General features: G+C 31.4%; 1 long non-coding RNA gene across 1 annotated transcript in view; it reads left to right on the top strand.

Moving 5' to 3' along the window:
• The first annotated feature begins 4,354 nt into the window (after positions 1 to 4,354).
• LOC128201493 (uncharacterized) overlaps positions 4,355 to 20,354 on the top strand; it is a 133,443-nt gene continuing 117,443 nt past the window's right edge. Inside the window, exon 1 of the long non-coding RNA XR_008253261.1 lies at positions 4,355 to 4,567. This is a non-coding gene — a long non-coding RNA (uncharacterized LOC128201493). The remainder of the gene's footprint in view (positions 4,568 to 20,354) is intronic.

Here is a 20,354-nt window from a genome sequence, read left to right as displayed (position 1 = left end):
GCAGTTAGGCTTTAGAGATGTTTTAAGAGGGACGCTGCTGCCCATCCCTCGTTGCCCTTAGTCGCTTTTTACGACTCCTACGGGAAAGGAAAGGGTGGCCTATTTTATGCCAGTACCACACAGCCATATACCAATAGGTGTCTATTTTTATCAGTGAAAGTGTGAAAAGATATTGTTTACCTAATCATGTTTAAATGGGTATGATTTTTAAATTTTAGTACATATATTTTTTTTATACAACTTAAAATGGCAAACAAGCTGATGACCCACCTGATGAAAAGTGGTAACCGTCACTTATAGACATGAGCAATATCATGGACATTACAAAGTATACTGTTTCGCCCATGTGTTGCCATTCCTGAGGACTCAGGTGTTATTCCTCTGTACCCTGTAAATTCACGACATATCCCACCCTTCAAACCGAAACACAGCTATGCAAACACAATAGATGTGTCAAAGTTTTTATTTTGATTCACACATGCAAAATTGAGGGTTACTTAATATATTTTTTAATATTATTAACCTTTCAAAACGGGATACCATAAGACCAAGTTTGATATATAACGAGAATAAATGGGACATAGGTAAATATGTACCTGTAGCTTAGAGCAGAATGGATTTCGTAATTTGCTAGCTATATCCCGCAGCTATACCCTAGTAAATCAATAAGTACATAAAATATTAAAAGTGCTAAGTTACGGTATAACCTACAAATGTACAAAATTTCTTTCAAAATTCGTTCAGAAGTTCTTGCATGAAAGAGAAACAAACATCCATCTATCCTTACAGACTTTTGGATTTAGAATATTATTAGGATAATTCCTAATGGATTATTAAGATAAGCAGTTTTAGAAATAGAGAAGCTATGTATTATAACAATTACTGTATTACCGTGCGTTTTTCAAGGCACTTTCTTCCACGCACAACCACGCTTTGGAATCAACTTTCAGCAGCAGTATTTCCGAACCGATACGACATCGTAACCTTCAAGAAAATTTTTAAAAGGTATTCCTTTTTTAAAAGGTTGGCAGCATACCTGTAATGCCTCTGGTGTTGCCGGTGCATATAGGCGGCGGTAGTCACTTTCCATCGGGTGAGCCGCATGCTCGTTTTCCCACTATAGCATACGTGTAATATTTAAATCATAAGAAAAAATAATATTACGCCAAAGTTAAAATTTGTTTTCACAAACAATTTCTACAGTTCTGCATGTCATTGCGACGCCTACCGTGACGCCGGCAAAGATTACTACGCGACGCGTACCTAACACGTTTAGAAACTTTTTTATTATTTCGGGACCAATTTTTTTTCAGTGAAAGACTATGAATCAATTTTGACTCAAGTTTTTTATCTACATTCAGTGAAAGACTGTGAGACAAGTACATTCCCTGTTGTGAATGAAATTCTATTATTTGTAGTAAGGAGACATTTATTTATCTGCACAGCAGCGTACGATTTTGAACTTTGTTTTTCTCGGCATTATATTTAGTCTGACTCTTGAGTTTTTCTTTGTTTGCAAGAAGGGAGCTGGTAAATATTGTTCAATCAACTAGCAAGTAGTACACGTAGATAATATAAATCAAGAGGGAGGGATTGTTACTAATGGGGAGATTAATTACTTATTGATAGCAATTTACTCTATTGGGTCGACCTTGTTTTTTACAACACAGAGGGCAAACGAGCATTCGGCTTACTTGATGGTAAGTGACTACCGTCGCCGATGAGCACTCGAAACATCAGAAGCATTGTAGATGTACTTCCGGTCTTTCAAAAAGGAGTATGGTATTTTCTTGAAGGTTATGATGTCGTATCGGTTCGGAAATACTGCTGCTGAAAGTTGATTCTAAAGCTTGGTTGTGCGTGGAAGAATGTGCTTTGAAAGACGCATGATAGACGACCGCCACTCATCCAGATGGTGGGAATGGAACTTTAGTTAGACATATACGCGGTCTATCTGAAAACCATTATAGTTATATTCTTAATGAATTCCTCAATAACCTGACTTCATCCTAATCGCTTCATCCTCTACTGATGCCACGTCATTGTACATTGTTATTAATATAGGCGAGTGCACCACTCCATCTTCATCCACAAAAGAAAAAAAATATAAATTAAGCGAAGGTAAAGGGATTGTTAGTAACGGGGTATAATAGCCCTATTGCTCACAATATCATCAATAGATACATACAATCAAGTGGACCTACACGTGGTTTCCTCTGAAAACCATTATGGTTAATTCTAGTCGAATTCGTAATGATGAGCGAAGTGATCTGCATTCATCTTCACTTATCATCTTTCATTGTTGTCCCACTAGTCTATACTGATATCATAGACAAGTTCCTATTTCATTTTCACCTAAAAAAAAATTAAAATGAGCTTAACCATTGTCTGTAGACATGAATATTCGTTTATGATATGGCAGTGCATGAAGAACTACATCTGAAGATGTGTTTGTTATGTCATAGATGTACTGTTTACACTTTAAAACTGACATACACGCCACTATTCATGGGAGAAATAGACGGTTGTTTCCAAAGCGCAGTTTCTAAAATCACAGTTCACTTGTAAATTTATATATTATTGTAAAATTATATATTATACTATTTTAATATGTTTAAATAAATTCCTGATAGCACTAATTAAAATTAATCAATATTTAAAAGGCGATAAAATTTTACCAATTTCAACAGGGGTTGTTAAGTTTAATTTAATTATAGCAGAAATACGCCTGAGACAACTTTTAAATTTCAAGCTAAGACAACTTCCCGGTACAATCAATTTACATTACGTTTATATAAACTTTGGAAATCAATAACGTGAGATAACAAACTTTCTCTCCGTGTTTCAAGGAAAAATCATTCTTGTTTCGTAGACATATTCAATGTTGACGATTTCTCAAGAATTTCCATTTTGGTAACAACTAGATACGAGTACGTACACGGCTACAACAAAGATAAGGTTTTATACCAACACAATATAAAAATATTATATATTTTTTTTATATTTAAAAACAATACAATATTTTTATATTGTAGTGGTATGTTACGACATTAAAGTGGTAGGTTGTATTATATAAAATTTGATAAAACATAACATTTTTGTAGCTATATAAAACCATATCTGTATTATTAAAAAAAAACTTTACAATATTAAGGTAAGTAAGTTCGATAGTAGTGACAGTATTTATTTACTTACTTCAGTATTATTTTAGACTAGTTGTATCTCGCGGTTTTGGTCTGGTGAATTAGTACATAAAATATTCTAAGTTAGAATATAACCTACGAAATTTCATTCAATTTCATTCAGTACTTTTTGCGAAATTTTATCCTTGGAAAGTTTCGCATTTATAATATTAATAAAAATTTATAGGACATGAATAAGTTTTCTATCAAATTAAAAACATAAAAGTACTAGAATGATGTGATCCCAGAACTATTTACAAAATTGAGTTAAAAAAGAATTTAGATAAATTTTTCTCAATAATCTAAATCGAAAATTGAATCAGAAAAAAACAGCAATGGGTGTTGGAGACTGAGTTACAAAATTTAGATAAGCGAGGAGCGTGCATATAAAATTATAGCATTTTTTTTTTCCGTATAGATCCTATTGACACAATTCCACATGCATAATAGAGTAATGATTAAAATAAAATCACAGCTTTCAGATGATTCATTAACCACTTTTCGTTAATTCTTTTCGGCAGAAATTCATCAATCACAAACTTAATCCTGACAGATTTGCACTCGATGCGGTTCCTCACCTGGGACCTCAGAGCTGATTATTTTTATTCAATATTATTATCTTGAATTTATAAATATAGCAACAAATGAAACAATGTAATATAATTTACATTCGTAATAAGCAGTAATAATATAATTATAGTAAATTATGTATCTATTACATAAAAATTTAAATTTTTAATCTGTCTTAAAAAATTTAAACACAAGTTTTAATTATTTATAGATCTCAATTGGCAAGAAAAAAAAATTGAATAACAGAAATATACGTTTTTATAAGCCATTTATATTATTTTAGTTTATAAATCCTTTATAATTATGATATTATTTTGATAACTGGGTTTGAAACCTTTCTTGTAGTTAAGACCATCATTGTTTCATCGAAACAACTGATTAGTATTTTGCAAGTGTCCAAAACTCGAAATAATATAATTATCAATATTATATTCAGCGTCATTATCAACATTCAATGTTCAATTTTCCAGCATTCACGTTTCGATGATCACATATACTTTGACATGGCGTTGCAATAATTGAAGCTTTAAAACACAGGTATATGCTAAAGGCGCGAGTGGGCGCGGGTGCCTCCAGTCCAGTGAGCTACGCGATACATCACGGCTTGGACGCTCCATAGATAGGTTTGATTGTCAGACCGCGAAATTTAAAAAGAAGTGATTCTGGCTGGTTGTGATTATTATTTTAGGAATGTATATATATTTTAGAACATAGGAATGAGAGTCACTTAAATAAATATGTTTAAATCGTGAAGTGTATCTGGTTGTGAAAAGTTTTTTTATCAGATTATTATTTGGATTTTGAATAAAATTTTGGTAAGTTTATTTTACAAATTTTAGTGAACGATGGAAATATTTTTTTTAATAAAACAAAGTATTGGAGATAATTGTGTATGTTTCTTTGCCAAATTAAAAAAAAAATCGGTGTCTTTGCTAGAGATTTTCAGAAGACTTATCAGTGTTAAAAATTTCCAATATAAAAAGTTCTGTGTTATTTGACACGGGACTTTTTATACTGGATTTTTTTTGGAAAAAGTATGATTGATAAATAAAACACCTATTTTACTACAAAGAGTTTCGAAACTGACTGAAAGATCCTGAGACTACGATGATAACGTTTCTTTGTGTTTTCATTTCAAAATCTTGGTAATAGTTATTGGAGTAGGTATTAGTTTACGAGAGGGACCTCAAAAAGTTGAACAGTAAATGGTCGTTTATAATTCTAACTTCGCTTAAGTATTTTTTTGGTTTTCATGTTTTGATCATATCTATGATTAAGTCTGAGGGCTGACCTCATCAACATGGCCACATAGCATTTTATTGTAGAATCCTCTCGATTAGCCATGAGCAGAAATAGATGGAGATACATTGCAAGGATAAGGTCCTTGCAATGTATTTGCAAAGAAGAGTTTCATCGATAATCCACTAGAATCATAAAAACCACGACCACTCTGTTAAGACTGTATGAGTGAAGAGAGAGAGATGATTAAGTCGTGTGGATCGCTTGAAATAATCAGTAAGTTTAAACAATTGCCTTAAATAATATTTAATAGAGTTTAAGCAGAAATAGATATTTTATTAATTTTATTACTCACTTTTAAAATGTCAAATTTTAATTTAAGTACTTATGTGAATTACAACGACGCAATATCAGTTTTTTAGACCTTCTCAATTTAGCTTTGGTTCATTATCTGTTTTTATATTAATTATTATTTATTTATTATTTAACTTCAAATTATGTAAATGTATGGTTCGCCGTGTGGTCCCAGCATAGAATGGGCTATCCCTTCTTTTCCCATGGGTGTTGTAAAAGGCGACTAAGGAAACCTAATGGCCGAGAGATGGGTAGCAGCGTCCTTCTTAGAACATCTTTGAAAGTCTAATTACAGTTGCCAACCCGCCTGTCAAGCGAGGTAACTACTAGAAAAACCTCTCTTATGGGAGAGGCCTATGTTATGCAATGGACAGTTAACGGCAGATGGGATTTGCAATTCTTTAGTTTAAACGTTTCTGTATTACAGCGAACTTTCTGATTCTAATATAATATTCACTTTTCATGGCACATAATAATGCTATTCACAAGCAAATTTTTACTTGAGTTTTCAGATAAATGTTTTCAGTAAATTCATATGTTATTTAAATTCCATGTTTTATCCTTTTAATTGGACGCAAAATTATTTTGTCACTCTATTTAATATCCTAGTCTTTAATTAATCTGATTTCACAATAGTTTTCAGTTCGTTATTATCTACCTTAATCTCTGAATCATCTATGAAGCTCGTTGTTAACAAAAAAAAAAATATAAATTATACCTACATTTATTTCCATTAATTAAATGTTTTAAAATGAATTTTTATTTTTCATATACACAAATATAACGACATCAAAGACAAAATAAACAGCGGCAAATAAATTACCTGAGTAGATATTAACTTTGGTACTGTGGCGGTTACCACAATATAAGAAAGATTTTTTTAAAGCAGTGCAACCAAATGTAAATTTATTATATTTCTTATTTGAGTTTACAATTCTAAATGGCAAATATATATCTGGTACTAAACTTCAAACTAATCTGTAATATTGGAATATATTGAAATATAACAATTTCGTAGGTTTCCAATATTACATTCACGTTTAATAAATAACAAAGTGTATTGGAAAAGTTATTGTGTACAATAATTATTTACTTCTACCAATTCATTTCGTCATTTGGAGCTACGAGGATAAAAGCACATATGCGACCTGAAATTTCGTATAGGCGTACCTAGTATTTATGAAAAAGTTGCGTAAAGCCTCAGAAATTGCAAAAAAAAAAAAAATACTCTTATTCTTCACAATTCTAAATACTTCGTATATCACAATCATTGATTGCTCCTGCTTTGTATCCCTAGATTTGGTCGTTTGGTTTCTTATAATTAATATAAATGGACAAAAGTTTCAAATAAAAGGATTAGACTAGGCAATTGATGTAATTATGTGGTATTTAATATTATTATTTTTCCTATTTCTGGGTATTCAAGTTCAAGATATCCTGTGTGACGGATAAATAGACAATGATAAATAGACAATATCTGGGTCATTATGTAGACATGTAGAAATATTTAATACTATTGCTTTTACTCGCGACTTTGTCCGCGTGATCGGGGTATTTACTGACCGTGATAAAAAGTAACCTATATGTTTTCCAAATCCAATATATTACGTGTATATCAGATGGGTTAAGTCGCAATAAAGTAAAAAACAAACAACCTCATTTTCATATTTATAATATGTATTAGTAAGAATTATAGTGAATCTATGTATCTACTCGTAAGTACCGCCCATATTTGTGTGTTTTTTTAACAGAGATACTGATTTATCTTCGGTTACTTAAGATATGGGGCCAGAGATATGCTGAAGAAGCTTAGTGTAGGTAGACTTAACAGTTAGTATAGAATTAGGTTCTTTTGCTAGTACGAATTAGAACAAAAATAGAGATTCTATATATTAACACATATATGTAATACCAGAAGAAAACTTTGTATAAAAGTCGTTTGCTAGGATACCTCTGTCCCATTCGTGTTTCAACCGTGAAGCATCCGTGTTTCAACCGTGTTTGCATGACTGTGTTTCGATTTGAAGGGTGGGATATGGCAGTGAATTTACAGGGTACAGAGGCATAACACCTTAGTCCTCAGGAATGGCAACGCATGGGTGGTATCATGGACGAAACAGTATATTATGTTATGCCCATGGTATTATTGGTCATGTCTATAGGCGATAGTTACCACTTTTTATCACTTTGCCATTCTAAGTTGCATAAAAAAGAAACTGTATATAATACCTACCATGTATGCCAGGATGTCTGTAAGAGATTGTTTTTAGCGATAAGACCTCTTATTGTATATGCACATTCTGTACAAACATTCCCATTTTATATCTTTTTTGTGCGCAATAAAGAGTTTATTAGAATTATTATTAATTTAAAATATAGTCAAATTTATTTAACCATATAAACGTTTCTAACATAAATCTCTGTCACTCAAACTTTTACAATTATAGTATTAGTTAGTATTACCACTATACATAGAAGGTATGAAATTGTTTCATTACAAAAACTTTTAAATAAAGTGTAACGTTACGGAGGGCCCGACGGACCGACATACCTTACCATAATCCGTGCCACTAAAGGTGGTCAGGAATGTTTTGGTCACCTATACAGCAATGTCACAATATTCTGGACTTAACCGTAGCCTAGGGCCCTAATTTACTAAATGTCAAAGTTATTTTTATGGGAACACTTGAGCAATGTTGAATGAGCTAATTTCGTGCAGCCGTTTAAACATCTTTTTTTAGCCTAGTGTCGAAAAAATAGGACCTTCATATGCCCTTATTGCGTTAAAAATGACAGTATCACCCTAAATAATGTTTACCTAATAAAATTATGAGTCGATTCTTCAAACATAATTCAGTTAGTTCGTCTATGACTTTAAATAGATGTCATTCTTAAATTTTTTATGACCATAATTCTAAACTGACAAGTTTATTTACAAATGCTTTCAAAGCTTGCAATTAAAGAATTACTTTTTAGAGTTACAGACGTCTCGTACTATCTGGGAATAATTGTTTGTATTTCATATAAAATATGTATTTTGAATACGCGCGGAGCGTGCTAGATAGTAATTTATTCTTCTTGTTCAGGTATCAGGTAAAGGACATTAGATGCAAGAGCTGAAGAGAAAAGAGAATTACAGAGCTAACAAAAACTTAAAGAAACTGACACCACCTTATTTATTAAAATTAGTCACATATTTTAAGCTGTAGATCTCCTAAAGATCTGTAAAGATTCATACCAATAATTGAAAAACATTATTCTCCTTTTTAGCAGTTGGGAAAAAACCGTTAACAATGTTATTAAGTCGCGAGTATTAGTACTAACTGATCTGACTTTATCCTCGCTTATTATCTTTCATCGGTACCCTGCTAGCGTATTACATATCGGTGTACGCTGAGCAATGCCATTGAGATTTTATGGATAATATATCATCAAACATCCAAAAAGTCTGAAGACATTTCACAGCTGGGATTCATGTTATTTAACGATTTATCCTTTAACTGAGATTTCCGTAAGAATGCACCAGCAGCCTCAAAGGCTTATTTTAAATTATATTTTAAACCGAAAATAATGAGATTAACTTACGTTCTACAGATTCTGAGAAATTCATAATTTCCTCTTAAGTACTTCGTTAATGTACTTAATATTGGGGCTCATTTTATTCATTCTTTATTCAATTTGGAAGGAAATTTTATAATTATAAGCCATAATAATAATTAACACAATAAATCATTTATTGGAAAAATTGTTCAGATTCATGAAATGATTATTGGGTTTTGTGATCTTTTTCCGACTAACACAGTATAGGGGCAAATTGTAAAAATTAGCATACTATTGAAGCAATGTTCTATTAAGAAAGTGAACATTTTTCATGAAATAAATTGAGTTATAAACGAGTACCTTTAAGAGTACGAGTAGCTTTATAGCTAGACTCACCGTGCTGATCTGGGAGTTTAAAAATTGTTATATTTTTCGACATTTTTTTAGTCATACTCTATGACCAAAAATATTCAGTTTCAATGATAAAATGACAATAATTTTATTTTATTAATATAGTATTTATTATAAAGTAACGATTCGCCTTATGGTTCTGTCATAGAATGGACCCCCTTCCTTTCCTGTGGGTGTCGCAAGAGACAACTAAGGGAACTTAGTAGTCGAAGGATGGGCATCAGCGTCTCTCTTAAAACATCACCAAAGTTATTAACTTTAGCTTTTTTATTATTTTACTTATTAGCTACTAACTGCATTTACCAACCCTGTTGCCAAGCGTGACAATACTGATATTACTGACAAAACTCTTCAATAGGAGGAGGCCTATGTTCAGCGCAGGGGAGAGTTATCAGCTGATATGACGATACGTTGAATTTAACGGCTTCAACATATTAGAATGATATTTATTAGGTATCTAAAAATTATGAATAAAAATTGTGGATTTTCAGATAAAAGATACCATTAAAAACGTTCCATTACATATCACATGGTATTTCGCAAGTCTGGTGTAGGCACAAGGAAATCCAAGGGAAATCCATTAGACCAGTAACACGCTGAATCTTTGTTTCCTGCTGTTACTTACGTTTAATATGAAGTGAGAGGAAAAGAAAATGTAAGTAAGGTATTACTTATATATAACATACTAGAAATTTCCGGGGTTTATATTAGAAACGACGTCAATATATTGTTACTTTGTCTACTTTGATTCTCGGTTGAGCGAATTTAGGTAACCAAATTTTATGAACTGCTTCGTGTGTGGGTGCTCTGGGATGTGCTCCCATACGTTCGTTGTTTAGTATCTCATAACATTCCATCCTATATCCTGTCCTATAAGTATTCTAGCTCAAGCATTAGGCGATTTGAATAATTGTGTAAACATTTGCGTATTTAAGTATAATTTTTAAGAGGGAGGAGGAGTTTGGATCTTTAAAAAAGGCGTATATATATTCGAAGATATCTTTGGAAAGCTTCGCTTGCATTCTGGTATGGGTACCAAACAATTCTGGAGTGGGCGCGGCCTCCCTGACGTCTTCTTAAATACGTCTATGTGACACTTATTATTTTGTCTACAGGCTTAGTGTGTTGAATGCAATAAATAAATTGAGGAAAATTATTTATTACGATTTATAAAATAAAATAGAAATTAAGATGCTAATTGCCATGTACCTTGCACCTGCGTCTCTTTTAAAACATCATCAAAGTCTAACTGCGTTTGCCAACCCGCCTGCCAAGCGTGGCAACTATTAGTAAAGCTCCCCTTATGAGGGAGTCTATGTTCAGCAATGGACAGTTACCGGCTGATACAACAAGATGCTAATGGGTAATTAATTTGGGTAATAAGTGAGTGAGTTAAAAATTATTCTGTCTGTTAATCTAGGATGTGGTGTCTATGTGGGTGTCAAATTTCATTTAAATACGTTCAATATACAAAGTGCAACATCAACACAAACTTTCTCATTTATAATATTAGTAAGATGAATGCTAAAGTTTATTTGGAATAGAATAGTACCTTTATATTCAGACGTACATATATGCTTACATATGAATAGTACGTTGTGTAAACGACACATGTGGGTATTACTAAGGGCCCATTACACTATTCTCCTAACATTATGTGAATGTTCTTAAAGATGGTCGTAAAGGGCAACTAGTGCGTTGGCATCATTATAACATGAATCTTGAATACATGATTGTAGGAAAATAATCGCCAATAATCTACGGTAAGCTTTTTTTTTCAGACGAGGCGCGTTTTTTTATATACCGGTCTAGAAATAAGTAAAACACACTAATAATTGTAATTTTTAACTATTGTACTATATGTAATTTCAACCGTTAACTGTCCACTGCTGGACATAAGACTTCCTCATAAGTGGAGTTTTGCCAGTAGTTGCCACGTTTGGCAGGCGGATTGGTAACCGCAGTTAGTATTTTAGAGATGTTTCAAGAGGGACGCTGCTGTCTAACCTTTGGCCTCCCTTAGTCACTTACGATAGCCACGGGAATGGACGTGTTGGCCCATTCTATGTGGGGGGACACACGGCGATTTTTTGTTTGTTACCTTATAACTCCGTCAGTTCTAAATCGATTTGGATTTTTTTTGTCAGAAAGGATATACTTACAGTTTGGTCCTATAGAATTTTCTATCAAAATCGGTTCAGTACTTTAGTTTTTAAATCAAAATAACCAATTTTGTCACAATTGATGTCTGTTTTTTGTGGGACTAAATTCCTAATTATATTATAATGTAGTCAATATTAGAATAGAATTCGGTTGGGTTTTACTAATTAATTCCATTTTGAGACTTAAACTGAATACCTACAAGTAATGTCTTGTTTTTAATTCAACGTAAAAAAAAGTTTTGTTGCTCCAAGTATCAGTCATGTAGTCTGCATTTTGATGAAGCAAAAGTCGAAATTTATAATTGGAACGGCCTGTTTAATTGAAACTTTTTGAAGAACTAATTCTTATTCAAAAAGCCACTCGACTCTTGGGAACGAAAAATGTTGGAAAATCCGACAGTGACATAGCAATTATCGTGATGCGGGAATCTACATAAATACAGTTACTTTCGGTAAGTGATATTGCTTTTCTGCCGAAACAAATTTTGATTTGCATAAGTGATGTTGTGATATTATTGAGGGTTTTATAATAAATTCTTAATATAGAGAATAGATTTTTGATGTTAATTATATACGTATTACGAATACGTTGATAATGAGTTATATTTTCCATGTGAACGTAATTTCTAAGGAAAACTGACATGGGTGGAGATATATTCACATTATATTTTTAGACAGCGATTGACTCACAAACGAGTGTTTTAAAAATTCATAAAATAAGAATATTTATATACTTGAAAACCAATTGAAGACGTGAATGAATGACTGTGATATGGCATTTTTGGATTTTCTCTATTGTATGCATGGATGGAGATGTTATGCACATATTAAGAACTATAAGTTGTAACCCAGTGTAGTATGCACATAGCATCTCCTAACACCTCCATCTATTCATCATCTTCATCATATTAGTCGTTATCTATCCAATGATGAACTAAGTCTCCTCCTGTGGGTGGCTTTGCCAATAGTTGCCACGCTTGACAGACGGTTTGGGAATCACAGTTAGGTTTAGGTGATGTTTTAAGAGGGCCGGTGCTGCACATCCCTCAACCAGTCAAGCACGACACCCACGGGAAAGTAAGGGGTAGCTTATTCTTTCGTAATTCCGTTCATAAATAGCGAAAAATCAAAAATGTTACAAAATATTTTCATCTATTCATGTTTTTGTCGATATTAAATATCTAGATGTAGATTGGTGAAGTTATAGCGATGGGTAAAATACAAAAAATTTAGAAGAATTGAAAACTTCTTTTTGTAGGTTCATAAAAAGCTATTTTTAATATTAATAAAATTAGTGTGATATTAACACCAAAGAAAAATACTTTCGACTACAAAAGAACCATTGCAGTCATTTTAAAATTCACAATAATATTAGTGTAATACTAGAATAGTGTAGCAATGTATTACATTATTGAGAAATTAAGCTGTCATTGTTTAATTATTTAGGTATTTGTTTAATATTTCCTTTAATATAACAATTCTCTTAAAATAGGTTCAATTGTGCAGCGAAAATGTTACGTATATGGTAATCGAGTCGAGAAAACTGACAGATGCTGACAAGACATTTAGGCGCTCGGTTGAAGCGAAAACATCATCTTACAATTTGAGTGAGCAATGGTTAACCTTAACTGAGCAAATGCCAGAACGAATTATATTTAAATAAATTGTAATGCGAATTTGTACTTTGCACTACGTGTCATGGTTTTTAAAAAAAAAATCACTTTTTCTAATAGAACACTCTCTTAGAAGGATGATAATTACCTATTTAAATACCAGGGTTACCAGTTATAATTTTTACCGTATCGTACACGTCATCAGGCGGTAATGTTGTTTAATAAATTACCAGTCCAGTTGAAAATTGTACATAATGTAATAAATAAATAATCTCAATTCTTTTAAAATTAAACTACTACCTTTTATTTTAAAAATGTCATTACTCCGTTAATGATTTTTGTTCTAGTGATTAATGTAAATACTACAATGAAAAATAAATTGGTATATACATTATTGGTGAACACGACATTGTTAATTGTAAAATATATTTATTAATTTAATGTTTTTTTTTTTGTGAAATTCTACATAATGTCTTAATGAATGTACATAGTCTTTTTGAATAAATGACTAATGACTCGTAAAGGACATATAATAAATGTCACGTTATGGAAATGAAGACGAGTACAATAGGATGATAATTACGTACAACCTGTTTGTGATGTGTATACTCTGTCTATGAAATCATAGAGTATACACATACACTATACTGTCTATAATGTAAATGTTAACTAGTAAATTATTATTGTGAAATAGGAATTTACATTAGTTCATAAAAACGTAAATATATAGGTACTAAGGCTTTACAAATAAACATAGACTAATTTTTTTTATGCAACTTAGAATGGCAAACAAACTGACGACCCACTTGATGGAAAGTGATAACTGTCGCCTATAGACATGAGCAGTACCAAGGAACAGAGTATGCTGTTTCGCCCATGATACCTCCCATGCGTTACCATTCCTGAGGACTCAAGTGTTATACCTCTATAACCTGTAAATTTATTACCATATTCCACCCTTCAAACTGAAACACAGTCATGCAAACACAACTGCTTCACGATAGAAACACAAATGGGACAGAGGTGCCCAAGCAAACGACTTTTAAACAAAGTCTCCTTCTGGTGAGTAGTGGTAATTAACCGCGTTGTTACAATCCACAGTAAGCCTTTTTGAAAATGCTTTTTTCAAACTTTTTTTGAAAATTTTGAAAATTTGAAACTGTAATGTTGTATTTGCTGATATGACATACTTTTTTGTCCTATAAATATATATACTAGAATTCTCGTAATAAAAATTTAAACAGAGTGCAAGTAGAATATTTTGGACCTATTTATAGGATAAATATAGAAATTGACATGCAACATCTATACATATGCTGTGACATCTAAATTCTAATTTCTGGATGCATGAAACCATAGACGTAGTAAAACGTTCTTATCATGAAACCATAGCATGATATTAATTCACTGATATTATCTAAAAGCACAAATAATGTACTTAAAACTATATTAAACTATTATAAAAAAATATAATTTTTAGTAATAGTTTAATATAGTAGATAGTTAATATAGATATTTATATCTAGTACTAAAACTAATTGAAACGTCTTGGTTGTATGTGAGGTGTGTGTGAAACAAAACTTTCTTTGCCTTTTACTCCTAAAAACAAAAATGTTACTTTTCCTTACCTATAAGCTCAGATGAAGTAGGAAAGATTTAAAGTTGTATATATATCATTAAGACTTCCAATGACTAAATAAATATCAACTGTTGTAATAGGTTTGATAGATTTTTGTGATAAAACTATGGTAACATTTCATTTCATTTCATTTATTTATTCAATAACAATCATACAATTGTGTTTGAAATAAGTTACAATATTTTATAAATTAAAAATTAAAGAAATAAACAATAAGGTCAATTAAAAAATAATACAAAAAATAAAAAACAAAATGATAGCTTACAATAGATAGTAGATAAATTACTTGACATAACAAAGTTAAATTGGTAATTACTTGTAATTTTATTTGCAATTATTAAATTTTAGACTTTCGCGTTGCATGGTTTATAGTTTAGAAGAAAGAATTTCTGTCAGTACTATGATGAAGTCACATAATATATAGAAATACCTGTGATTGAAGTTTGTATTTTTAGAAAAATATATTCTCAAATGCCTAAATATCTACCTATGAAATATTTTATTTCTTCCTTTATGACTTTTACTATAATTGTAGAGTTATAAATAACAAAATCATTATATATAATGTGCTTGCAATTTGAACGAAACCTGGTATACAAATGGACTTTAATTATATTGTATATTAACATAATCGGTAGGGCAAATCGCTTGAGGGGTGCTATGAACAGCGGAGTATACGAGTGGTTTGATGTTCACTCAATTCAAATCTCTAGGCGACGGGTTAACACTTTCAGGTGAGTTTGTTAGTCAGTTTTGAATTTTTCTTCGTGAAAATATGGCTACATATAAAAATTTTATTTTTTATGGTTTTGTGTCAAAACAATACGAAGGAGCTCTCATGATGCAACTTTGTCTGTCCGGCCGTTGTAATACTTAAATCTTGGCTACTACTAATGAATGACATCGATTTGAGAATTGGGATATTACCTATATTTTTTATTGATTTTAATTTTTATCATTTAATTATTATTTTAATAATGTTTAATTATAGAAATGGTTATTCTATGTGCTTGATGAATTTATATAATAAAACCATATAAATAAATCTTATAATGTTATAATAATATTTAGTGTCTATACTGCCAAAAAAAAGTTGATATATTAATATAGAAATTTTTTGAAACAAAAAATCAAAAAGGCAAAAACCTTTGAGTTTTTATTTTAACTCAACAATGAAATAACTATAGGACCTTAAAAATTTATTGTTGTTTTTCGATTCATATTTCTTTGGTGATAATAATTAATTTTGCTGGTAGAACACTGCCTTCAAAGAATGCTTTCGATTTCACCTTGTATATAATAAAAAATAGCCCTATTTTTTTGAATAAATAAGTTCAGACAATAGGTGTTACTTGTACTTATTTGAAAGCCACTAATGTAAAAGAACTCGATAAGTGTATATAAAGGTCTTATGTACGATTTCGTCGGTGTTTAAATTTAATTCGCACTTGACCAGCTTTGTGAATCTACAGGTGGATCAATAGATTTTGCTCTGAATCAATCCACAGGTGGATGTGCAGATTACTTAGATAGTGCTATAAGATAAACTTGACCAAGTAATGGCCTGAGCATAAGCGTGACTGGGAGTATTTTCAAGTAGAAAATTTTTCTCTTTATGTTACGACGTCGTTTGACCAATCTCTTTAGTTTTATGAAAGATAATTCTTAGCGTATATTATAGGTATTTTCGGTGGTATTGAAATACTAAAAATTTAATTTTGTAGTCTGTTTCAATAGAACTTAAAAAATATAAACAAACGAATAATTGACTTATAGTTAATCTGCTGATATCCAATAGTGGTACAGATAAGAAATAAATAGATCGATGTTTCGATTTGTTACTGATTTCTTTTGGAAAGCGTTTCAGTGATTATTTCAATAAAATTTAGTTATATTTTCATTAAGTTTTGTGGAACAGACAGATGTTGTAGATGTTTCGTAAAAGTTCATTAACCTAAATGGTCGCGTACAGTAAGGTTTCAGAGGAGTCCCCTTCCACGAACGCTCAGGCTGTATGTAGAATGAGCTCTCTGCCGCAGTTTTCTCTAGAGATTACAGTATGGGGTTCTTCAAAAAGGGTGTATTAAGGTTTCTTAAGGGTCGGCACCGCGCACGTAACATTTCTAGTGTCGCAGGCGTTCATAGGCTACGGTAACCGTTTACCATCAGTCGCATTGTACGCTTGTTTGACACCTTGGTGGTATAAAAAAAAGTATACGACAATACATGGCTTGGTACATAAAGGAAAATTTTGTCTGCGGACTAAATGTCCATCGTTTCAGCAGCGCTGAAAAGATTGCAACTATCAGTAGGTACTTAGATGTGATTTTTATTTATCACGCACGTCTGCCCGTGAAAAATGATGAACTCCTAGGGTTGTCAACTGTAAAATTACTTACCATGTTTTCACTGGTACAGTTTCTTTTTACGATGGAATCTTAGTGGTGTAGTGATTTAATATACCATCTAATCTAGTGGTCCGTCTTCTTGTAATATAAATACATATAATAAACAAATATACAAATGTAGGTATATAACGTTTGTATTAATAAGTACCTATGTTTGTTAGTATTAGTTTGAGTATTTTTTTTTATACAACTTAGAATGGCAAACAAGCTGACGGCCCACCTGATGGAAAGTGGTAACCGTCGCCTATAGACATGAGCAGTACCATGGACATAACAAAGTATACTGTTTCGCCCATGATACCCCCCCATGCGTTGCCATTCCTGAGGACTCAGGTGTTATTCCTCTGTACCCAGTAAAGTCACGCCTTTTACATACATTTTCTGTATATATTAGATATATACAGCGATTATATGACAAGTATCGATTTGGTTTATACAAAAACATAGCAAAAAAAATTTTTAAAAACAAACTATATATTCAGAACCTTATTTATTACTTCTATTTGGTTTTAATTTCATTATTTATCAATATAAAGAGGTAGATTTTAGAGGGATGTAGGCAACCCTACAAGAAGGATGTTACAATCAGTTTTCGTTTTGTAAATTCCATTTGTAGACACAAGCTTGTGTGCGAGTCAAGGGAATACACTAGGGTTATTTTGGATTTTGACTGTATTGTAATTGCAAAACGTTTATGCAAACGTGAGAGTTATATACTGTATAAGTACGTTTATATTTATATAACTGAGCTACTTACTGATAAAAACACATTTAGACTACTTTCAAATCGTATTTTTTTATTATATACAAGTTATTAATTTGCATAGATAAAAATACCTAATGGAAAATGTAATGAAATAATAAATAAAAGAATAAAACGTAGTTTTTCTCCTATTATTGTACATAAGTTATAGTCTCCTTACAGGTATTGTTGTAGCTTTTGAATAACATTTTGTATTGTAAAAATAGACCAGTTTTTGCAAACAAGAGCCACATCTTCCATTATCAAAAAATTAATATAGCACCAACAAAAGGGTAAACCTTATCCAATCGAGTTAAAACCAGTTATTTTGATTTAAAGACAAATTTAAAACTAATGAATTTACAAAAATAAATAACTCTAAATGGGTTTATAAATAATGGAGTTATGAGAGCTTCTTTTTTTTTAAGTTGATTATGAAATTTGGCCTTACTTTCGTATATTGTAAAAAGTATTATTAATTGTAATTAACTATAAATAAAAATAAATATAATAATTAAAAATAAATATAAGTAATTGTACCAAATTAATTGAGAATTGGTGCTGTAATCGCGTATTTAAAAAAAAAGTACAGTTGAATAATTTTCTTTTGTAAATGGCTTAAAAACCGTTCCACATTTTTGTTGGAAACTTATGCCACATCCGCATGTAACCAAAATACACTTTACTTGTGTACCGAATGCAGTATTCATGAAAAACAATAGAACCTTTCAATTGACTCCCCACAAAATACGTCAATGTACCGTTTTTACCCTCTTGTAAAATTTAGTTACGGGAAATGGAGCCAACCGGCAACCCATATGTACTTTTACGTGGGCGCGTATGTTACGGAACTCAAATTGAGACATAGTTTAGTTTAAAAGCCCAGCTCACGTTTCTAAAACATTGGTCGGCCCTGAGGAATAGATATAGCACAAGTATACTATCATAATAGTGTAACGTAAATAAAAAATATTGCATTTTTGATATAACCTTAGTGTTTATAATGTACTGGTAGCTTTTATAATCATACTGCTTAAACATTTTTAAATTTCTTTTTTTTATAATTTTGTTTTTACTTTAAAATAAATACCCTGACAGAAACACTTACTTTAACAATACTTTAATACGCATTTCATTGCTTGTAATCTTTGCCCGTAAAGAGTAGGATATTAGGTACATCCTACTTTTTACGGGCAAAGAATTGTTATCGGAAAGTTTATTACGGTACGCTATCAGACGATTTGATATAGTTTTTATTTTTAATTTTTTTATGCTATTGAGAACGCTAAACAAGCTGACGGCCCACCTAATGGAAAGTGGTAACCGTCATCTATAGATACACGGCAAAAACACGAATGGGACATAGTATTTTGTTTCGAACACACACATACTGTTGTACACTGGTGTATTTTGTGCTTACTTTTTTATTATTTAATACATGCTAACGATGAGAAGAATTATTGACATAATTTATTTAAAAGTTGTCAAAATTATTGATATTAAATTTAAATTTCAACAATAAGATATATATTGGATGGAATTAAAGTCTGAAACTGAACAATTTCCTCAAAGAAAGATGGATCAAAAAACAACAGAAAAATTAAAATCTGGTTACTTCTAATTAACATTCTTTGAGACTTTTTTATTCTTTCTTTATTTACAGATTTGGTTACTTTTTATGTCGTTTTTCTTTTAATCAGCTTACTCGTATTTGGGATAAATATTTTATTATAACACCTAACAACGGTAGGTATGGGGGATTGTTAGTAATGGTAACCATCAATGGTTCCATCAAGAACGCAACTGAGGAAATCGCATTAAATTTGGTTTTTGTGTGATACTAATATATATAAATAACAATATACAGGTAGACAATATTTATAAAAACAATATTGTTTTGTATCTTATAGCTCTTATTAAGATTTCTCATATCAACTTTTCTTAAATATCTCCCATATGTACATCGTCTAGTCACAATTTTGTTATAATACATTAGTATAGTATAATGTTATGTTCAAGTGAGATAATAATAATTAAGACGATTAAGTTGAGAAAAAAGTCAGACATAACAAAATATTGTGATTAACGTCAACTCGGCAAGGCGTCTCCCCTTAATAATGTCTAATGGTGATTGACGGAGCAAAAGTGGTATCAATCGAAGTTTTCCTATTAAGTGCCGACAATAATAAATGGTAAATGGCCGCCACGCCCTGTTAACAGCCCGATATGGTGATGCTACTGTCACCCCTGATAAAGGGTAGACGACAATAGATATTCCCTTATTTTTCTGTCGCATACAATTTGACAGAGATAGCATTATCATTTCAGTACTATTGGTTTGATTGATTATAGTCTTTCTCTCGTTTACTCATCATTGAGGATCGTAATCACATGAGGATGTCATTCTCGACATCATTGTTATCCAAGTCGTGCGGTCTTCAGCCAGCAATATACACTTTTGAGTATCCTTTTAAATGATTACTACGAGATAAAA

The sequence above is a fragment of the Galleria mellonella genome, unplaced genomic scaffold, assembly GCF_026898425.1.
Source record: "Galleria mellonella isolate WM207_F2 unplaced genomic scaffold, CSIRO_AGI_GalMel_v1 utg515, whole genome shotgun sequence".
NCBI classification, from domain to species: Eukaryota; Metazoa; Arthropoda; class Insecta; order Lepidoptera; family Pyralidae; genus Galleria; species Galleria mellonella.
Note: the sequence above shows the minus strand (reverse complement) of the source record. Positions and strands in the feature narration are given on the sequence as shown.